This window comes from Choloepus didactylus, chromosome 2, assembly GCF_015220235.1.
Source record: "Choloepus didactylus isolate mChoDid1 chromosome 2, mChoDid1.pri, whole genome shotgun sequence".
NCBI lineage: Eukaryota > Metazoa > Chordata > Mammalia > Pilosa > Megalonychidae > Choloepus > Choloepus didactylus.
Genome location: NC_051308.1, coordinates 197,428,768 through 197,435,990, shown reverse-complemented (window position 1 = coordinate 197,435,990; position 7,223 = coordinate 197,428,768).

Genomic DNA, 7,223 nt, shown 5'->3' with positions numbered 1-7,223 from the left:
AGCTTAGCACCAACTCTTTTCTCTTGGGGAAGATACACCCCCTAGGGATAGGTCATTTACATTTGAATAGCCTCTCTGCCTGTGCTATCTCCATCCTTGTCTGGGTCAGAGCGCTGGGAACTGAAAATGGCTGAGGGTTTCTCCACTGGTTCAAAAAAGGGACATAAATCCCCCCTTCAGGGCCAGTTTGCAGCCACCCTCAGTTTCACCCATCAGCCAGAAACATCACCTGGTCCTCTGGGCTCCCCTTCCCTCCCAGAGAGGTCCTCCAGCTCTCCAAGGTCAGTCATCACCAAAAGCCTCTGTCTGCTTGTTGGGGATTCATAGCTTGTATTGAGTAGTCCACATTTGTTAATTAAAACCCCAGTTGGAGCTCAGCTGAGCTATATTTGCTTGCTCAGAGAGTACTGCTCTCTATCACCAGAAGGCTTTGCAGTTCAGGCCATGGGGGAGGGGGCTCCCAGCTTAGGTCCACAGTTTTTGCTTACAGATTTTATGCTGCAATCTCAAGCATTCCTCCTAATTCAGGTTGGTGTGTGATGAGTGGACAGTTACATATGTCCCCCTGCAGTTATTCCAGATTATTTACTAGTTGTTCCTGGTTGTTTATTAGTTGTTCAGGGGGACTAACTAGCTTCCACTCCTCTCTATGCTGCCATCCTCCTCCCTCATTTTTGAAAGGCAGTCTCGCCAGATATAAAATTATTGGTTGGTCATTGTTTCCTTTCAGCACTTTAAACATTTCATCCCACTGCCTACCTGCCTCCATGGTTTTGTTTTAGTTTCCCAGCTGCTAAAACTAATGCCATTCAAGCCATTTCTTTGGCCTCACAACAGGGATTTATTGACTGATGGTTTCAGAGGTCAGAAGGCCTGTTTCTTCCCGGGATTTATATCTTCTGGCTGACTGGTAATCTTTGGGGTTCCTTGGCTTTTCTGTCATATGACAATGCACATGGCAGCATGTTCTCATTTCTCATCTGGGTTCTGTTGACTTCTATCTTCTGGATGCTTCCTATAGCTTCTCTGTGTCCAAGTTCGGTTGCTTACTAAGGACTTCAGTCACATTGGATTAAGGCCCACCCTCATTCAGTTTGGGCACACTTTAAGTAATAACATATTCAAAGGTCCTATTTCCAAATGGGTTCACAACCACAGGACCAAGGGTTGGAAAATATACATGCCTTTTGTGAAAGACATGATTCAATCTCAGTTTCTGATGAGAAATCAGCACTTAATCTTATTGGGCTCTACTTTTACATAACACATTGCTTTTTCTTGCAGCTTTCAGAACTCTGTTCAGGTCCTTGGCATTTGACAACATAACTTCTATGTGTCTGGGCCTGATTGTCTTCAGTTTTATCCTGTTTGGGGTTCATTTGGCTTCTTAAATGTGTGTATCCTTGTCATTTGCTAAATTTGGGATGTTTTCTGCCATTATTTCTTTGAATAGTCCCTCTTCCTCTTTTTTTCTTTCTTCTCTTTCTAGGACTCCCATAATGCATATTAGTATGTTTGTTTCACTATTTTTTCATTCTGCCCCTTAGCCTGAGTTATTTCAATTCTTTTGTCATCTATTTTACTGATTCTTCTGCCAGTTATAGTAAGGTGTTAAAACTACCTAAGGAATTTTTATTTCAGTTATTGAGTCTTCAACTCCAGTATTTTTGTTTGGTCCCTTTTTAAAATTCCATTCCCTTTATTGAGAGTCTCATCTTATTCATTCATTGTTTTTCTGATATCCTTTAGTTCTTTTTCCATTTTCCTTCATCTCTTTCAGCATATTGAATATCATCTTTTAAATCTTTGTCAGGTATGTCTAAAGTCTGGTTTTCTTTACTGATGGTTTCTAAAGTTTAATCTTGTTCTTTTGGATGGGCCATCACTTCCTATTACTTTCTTTGTCTTGTAATCTTTTGTCAGACACTGTACATTTTAACATTTTAAAGTGTTAACTCTAGGATTTATCCTCCAAGCTGCCTGTTCCTTGAGTTTGTGGCCAAGTAGTGATATGACAGAAAGTTCATTGGGTACCAGGAGCTAACAAAAACAAACTAACTAATGCAAAACAAACAAACAAAAAAAACACCTTTCACAGTTTGTGTAAATTGGCTCTTCGTTGGCTGGTATTCACCTTCAGAGTTTAGCCATCCTATGAAGAAGATCAGCCAGAGGCAAAAGTATGAGGTCCTATCCATCTTTCTGGGTCTGTGTCTTGTCCTGGGCTTGTGGTCACTCATGTCTTTAAGAATTCCCCTGTTTATAGAAATTTGAATGCCTCCTCTACTCCCTATGAAATAGACTCCCACCCCTTTCATGGGGGCCCTATTGTATATCTTAAAACAGGTAATCCTGGGCCCTAGACTACTTGGTTTAATTGTTTTTACACTGCTTTAGCTGTCTGAAATCTGCCTCTGACTGCAGAGCAAGTTCTGGGAATGTGAGCCAGAGACAGGTGTCCTGGTTCAGTCTTTCAGACTGCCACCCAATAGACTGATACTGATACAGTCACCCCAGTGTGTGTATAGGGATTACACTGCTCCCTCTGGAACAGGACCAGAGACCTACAATGGGATCACAGGTTGGCTCCACACCATGCTGGGGAGGGAGTAGGAAAGGGGTCAGCAAACGTGCCATGAGCTTCTCCTGCTCTTTTTTTTACGTTGTGTTTTCTTGATTCAGCATTCACCCTATTATTACAACCTTTTAACTGTTTTTCATAGTTTTGAGTAATATGGCTCTACTAGTTTTTGCTAGTTGTTCAAAGATACTGTAGGGGAGCAAAATCCTGGAATGTCTTATACCCATATCTTGGTCAACTGGAAGTCCCTCTCCAGTTGTTTTAAGATCTCTTGATGGTCTTTGAGCTTCTTCTGTTTCACTACAATGTGTGTGTGTGTGTGTGTGTGTGTGTGTGTGTGTGTGTGTGTGGTTTTATTTATCTTCCTTAAATATTTTAGATTTCCTACATCTGAAGATTTATCTCTTTCATGGATTCTAGGCAGTTCTCATTTAAAATTTTTTATACATTTTTATTGTGAAATTTAACATATATACATATCAGTGATAACTTTCAAAGTAGTTAGAGAGCAAATTTCAAAGAATGTTCTGGGTTACAGTTCCAAAATTTCAGTTATTTCCTTATTGTGAAATATAACATATACACAGAAAGGTGATAAATTTAAAAGTACAATTTAACAAGTAGTTATATAGGTATTTTCAAAGAATGTTATGGGTTACAGTTACTCAGTTCAGAAAGAAAGCACCACCTTGATGACACTTTGATTTGGCCTTTTTTCCAAACTCTAAGCAAATAAATTACCATTGTTTAACCTGACCCATTTATAGTATTTTCTCAACCATTTGCAGGTCATCTCCTCTCCTGACCCTCAACCCCAGGCAACTACTGATCTGCTTCCTGTTTCTATAGTTTTGCCTTTTCTAGAATTATATATAAACTGTACCATATGATATGGAACCCTTTGGGTTTGGCCTCATAATGTTTTGTGAAATTTATCCATGTTTTGTATATATTGATATTGAATTCTTTTTTATTGCTGAATGAGTATCCCATTGTATAGACAAACCACAATTTTGTTTATCCATTTGCCAGTTGATGACAGCTGGGTTGTATCCAGTTTGGGCTATTATGAATAAAACTGCTATAACAGTCCAGTAAAAGTTTTTTGTGGACATGTTTCTCTTTTTTTTTTAATTCATTTTATTGAGATATATTCACATACCATGCAGTCATACAAAACAAAGTGTACATTCAATTGTTTACAGTACTATTATATAGTTGTGCATTCATCACCAAAATTAATTTTTGACATTTTCATTACCACACATGCAAAAATAATAAGAATAAAAATTAAAGTGAAAAAGAACAATTAAAGTAAAAAAGAACACTGGATGCCTTTTTTTTTCCCTTCCCCCATTTTTCTACTCATCCATCCATAAACTAGACAAAGGGGAGTGTGGTCCACATGGCTTTCCTGATCACATTGTCACCCCTCATAAGCTACATTTTTATACAATCATCTTCAAGATTCAAGGGTTCTGGTTGTAGTTTTGATAGTTTCAGGTATTTACTACTAGCTATTCCAATTCATTAGACCTAAAAATGGTTGTCCATATTGTGCATAAGAGTGCCCACCAGAGTGACCTCTCGGCTCCTTTTGGAATATCTCTGCCACTGAAGCTTATTTCATTTCCATTCATATCCCCCTTTTGGTCAAGAAGATGTTCTCCATCCCATGATGCCAGGTCTAGATTCCTCCCTGGGAGTCATATTCCATGTTGCCAGGGAGATTCACTCCCCTGGGTGTCAGATCCCATGTAGGGGGGAGGGCAGTGATTTCACCTGCCAAGTTGGCTTAGCTAGAGAGAGAGGGCCACATCTGAGCAACAAAGAGGCATTCGGGAGGAGGCTCTTAGGCACAATTATAGGGAGGCTTATTCTCTCCTTTGCAGCTGTGGACATATGTTTTTATTTCTCTTGGATAAATACCTAGGGGTGAGAGTGGGTAATATGATATATGTGTATTTAACTTTTTTAGATATTGCCAAACTGTTTCCCAAAGTGGTGGAAGAATTTTGCATTCTCTCCAGCAATGTATGAAAGTTCTAATTTCTCCATAAGCTCCCCAACATTTGTTATTAACAGTCTTTTTCACATTAGTCATTCTAGTGTTCTGCAGTGGCATCTCACGGTAGTTTTCATTTGCATCCCCCTGATGATTAGAGAGGCTGAAAATCTTTTCATGAATAACTCCCCTGATTTTATAATATTTCTTTTCTCTTGCATCATATATTTTGGTTGCTATCAATTATTTGCTTGCTTTGATGGATTTCTTCCCCCCACCCCCATATTTTCCTCTGCTATCAGTTGTTGGCTGTGAAATTAAATAGTTCATGGGAAGCAGCATAGTGGGAAAGTGAGGTAAGACCTTAATTTTCTCCATTTTGCAGATAAGGAAAATAAGGCTTAGAGAAATTGTGTCTTGTCTGAGGTCAAAACATATCATAATAATACTCAAAAAAGAAAAAGAAAGCATTTTTCATCTATCAAGATTGCTATTATACCCTCTCCTAACTCTGAATATTAACAATTAATGGGTATTAAGCATTTATCCTGCTTTTCCTACTCAAACTGCATTTCAGTGAACCAGATAGCCCTGATTTGTGAGGAGCAGTTTTTCTTTACAAAGGAATTCAACTCAAATCTTGATGGAGTGATATAATTAGAAAAACACTTTTTGCAACCCCTCATGTGATAGTGTTCCAGATAATGACAGTCATTGAATACAGCAACAATTTAATGGGTGTATCAGTCTCCTGTTGCTGCTGTAATAAATTACCACAAACAGTGCTTAAAACAACATACACTTATTATCTTACAGTTTAGGAGGTCAGAAGTTTAAAATCAAAGTATTGCTAGGGCTGTGTTACTTACTGAGGCTCTAAGGAAGAATCCAATTCCTTGCCTTTTCCAGATTCTAGAGGATGTCTGCATTCCTTGACTTGTAGCTCCTTCCTCCTTCTTCAAGGCCAGCAGTGTAGCATCTTCAAATCTTTCTGTGACTCTGACCTTCTCTTATGCTCCCCTCTTCAACTTAAATTTAAAGGACCCTTGTGATTACACTGGTATCACCCAGATAATCCAGGATAATCTCTTTATATAAAGGTCAGCTAATTAGCAATCTTAATGCCATCTGCAACCTTAATTCCGTCTTGCCATGTAACATAACATAGTCAAAGATTCTAGGGATTAGGACATGAACATCTTTGTGGGTGGTAGCATTTTTCTGCTTATCACAATAGGGAACCAGATATTTACAAGGTGGCAAATTATCAACTCTAATTTACTTACTGGTCATAAGGAAGAAACACACCTTAAGAAGGAGCCAGACTGTCACTACCTGGACTCACTGGTCAATTTTTTACATCACTATTGGCAAGAAAACCAGACATGATTTGCATTCTGATGTGATGTGGTGTGAAATACATAGCACCACCTATGAAATATTCTTACCAAGATAATTTGATATGGACTTAAGCAACCTTTTGGATCTAAATTCCAGTCTCAACTCATCTGTTCAAAATGCTGCAGAATGTGGGTAGAATAGTGCAAAGGACTTTACCAGAAAAGATGAAGCTGTGTGCACAATAAAGATAAATTTTGAAAATTTAATGTCAACTTTTGAATGTGTGCAACCTAAAAGAAAACATGAATATAGGAGGATCAGCTCATATTTTGTTCTCAGAGCCACATAATTTTCTTTTCTAAATTATCTTTTATTATTTGATATGAAATTTTAGATGAAGTTATTTGCAAAGAGCCAGAATCGGCCTTGAATAATGTGTAGTGAAACCCAAGCTTGAATATCAGTGCCTAGATATTGCAGAGAAGGACACTGATTATGCAACAAAAAATGAAAGGAATGGACATTTACAAGAATAAAGAATCAAACTTTGAAGAAGAATACCAAGGCGAAATGACAAAAGGTACCAGAAGAAACCAAAAGATAATGTTTGAATGCCTTGATTATTTTTACCAAGAACTAGACACTCATTCTAAAGTACTGAATCAAATAACATCAACATTTGCTATCATTCAGTCATTTTCACTGATTTGCAGAAGAAAAATTTTGGAAGATTTACCAAGCACAATAGAATTTTGTTTTGGATAGTGAAGACACTCTAGTGAAATTTTTTTTAACTGTGGAGACCATTGAAAACCACTAGAATTAATCCCATCAAAACAAAGTAATTGCCAAAATTACAACTTCTGGAATTTGTAGTGAAGTGGGATTTTTACTAATCTGTTCCAAACTATTTTTATAGAGATTGAGTCATGTGAAAGAAACTTTCAAACTTAAAATTAATAGAAAGCAACAAAGATAGATTAATAAATCTGGCTATACCATGTAACATGAATAAACAAAGAAAATAATTTTGAGGAAGTCATTAACAAATATGCAAAAGTTAAGGCTTGTTTTCAAGAAAAGTGCATTGTTATTTCTCATTATTGTAACAGACCATCAAGGTATATGTTTCCCCTATCTTTTCCAGGAAAAAGTAAAGACAAATACTTTGTAAATATATCAACATACTTTATTTATTTTTTATTATTTTTACTTTAATGGCATGATGTACATAAAAATTCAATGAAAGAATACCCGGGTAGCTGGAGTTCTCTGTAAGAGTTTTGTATTATTTTG